Below are 1,928 nucleotides of genomic sequence, written 5' to 3'. Positions count from 1 at the left end.
ACACACAGAGGCAATGTGGCCTAGAACCTGCCTAGTTCCCTGCACAGTCCTCCAGACCCTGAGTCCCTGAGACTTTGTTCCATGGTAGTGAGGCCAAAGGCTGCTCTTCTGCATCCAGGGAAGATCTCGAAGGGTCAAGAGGGAAGGGAGTGTCATGCCTTGGACTTAGGGGTCATCTTATTTTATCTGTCATATGATTGGTGGGGACACTGAGGTCCAGAGATGGGGGAACTATTGCCCACAGTCCCACAGCTAGTGGTGGAAGTGTCGGGCTTATGCCATGACACCTCGCCTGCAGTAAAGCGTTGTCACTGAGAACACAGTCCCTGGAACCACACTGCCTGGGTTTGAATCCTGGTGCTGCCACGAATACTCTCGTCAGATGTATGACAATGGGCAAGTCACTTAACTTCTCTGTGCCTCAGTTTCCCCTTCCCCAAAGTGGTTATGAGAATTGCCACATGTATTATCGGGTTGTTGTGAGGCTTAAGCAAGTTAATACATGCAAAGTGCTTTGAATAGTACCTGGCACACAGTAGTGCCCATAGATGTTAGCTGTTGCTGTTTTCTTTCAGCCCTCCAGGAAAGGTGCAGACTGACTTCTGTCTCTTCCCTTCCCTCATCAAAGTCTTCAATCCCAATGTTTGCTGAGCTGGTAGAGCACACAGGACATGAGGACTTCATCATTTGGGTTTCTTCAGGTGAGGAATTTAAGGTTGTCCTCTTTGGATTATCTTCTCTCTGGGTGTGTGAACAAGAGCCTGGACTTTATGGATATTTTTCTTTGCTGTGTCACCTGGGATAAGTCACTTCCCCATTCTTGAAAACAAGGGTTGGACTTCAGGTCAGTTATAACTCCTTCCAGTGCCAAAGCAGATTTGAGATGCAGCCTGGAATGGGGCAGCGTGGCAGACGGAGAGTTGGCAGGTGTTATGGACTGAATTGTGTCTCCCCAAAATTCATATGTGGTAGTCCTAACCCCTAGTACATCAGAATGTGACTGTATTTGGAGACTGGGTCTTTAAAAAGGTGATTATGGTAAAATGAGGTCATTAGGTTGGACTCTGATCCAATCTGACTGGTGTCCTCCTAAGAGGAGATTGGGACACAGACCAGCAGAGAGGGAAGACCATGTAGACACAGGCACAAGACAGCCGTCTACAAGCCAGGGAGAGAGGACTCAGAAGAAAGCAGCCCTGCTGACTCCTTGATCTCAGACTACCAGCCTCCAGAGCTGTGAGAAATAACTTTCTGTTTAAGCCACTCAGTCTGTGGTACTTTGTTATGGCAGCCCGAACAAACTAATAGAGTGGGTTAGAGGTTGTCCATCTAGTCTCATAAGGACTATTTTCAATTCATCAGGTTGCCAGGATCTGTTGAGGGCAAGAACTTGTGTGTCCTGAGTGTTTCCAAAAGGGGAGAGAGTCCTGCAGCATTGGTCTGTGGCCCCTGGCGTCTTTGGGATGATAAAAACCAAGGCTGAGGATGTAGTATGTTGTTGATTAGAATAGCCCTACTGTGCACCAGCCCTGGACATTCCTGGTCTCCCTTAGTCCTCTCTATACCTTCAGTTATTCTTAGCCACATTTTCAGAGTCATCTACCCAAGGATTCCAGCTCTGGTCTGCCTGACTCTCCAACCCATGCTCTTACCTGCATACCATGGTGCACCTCTAAGAAGAACTCCCACACTGCCCCAGGGGGGCCTGTGCCCCTGTCACTGTGTGGCAATGGGGACCCTGGCACCCAGGATCCTGGGGGCAAAGGAGAGCCAGGAAGGGCCCAAGCTTGGGGCAGGAATGCCCTCCCCCCCAGCTTTCCTCAGCTCTTTTTCTGTTGTTCCTTTGCTTAGCCGGGCCCTGTTATCTTCCTCTCAGCCTGACGCCTAGTTCTTCCTGTTTAAAATTCTGACTCTGGACTTTTCCTTTG

This window comes from Cynocephalus volans, chromosome 3, assembly GCF_027409185.1.
Source record: "Cynocephalus volans isolate mCynVol1 chromosome 3, mCynVol1.pri, whole genome shotgun sequence".
Lineage (NCBI taxonomy): Eukaryota > Metazoa > Chordata > Mammalia > Dermoptera > Cynocephalidae > Cynocephalus > Cynocephalus volans.
Note: the sequence above shows the minus strand (reverse complement) of the source record.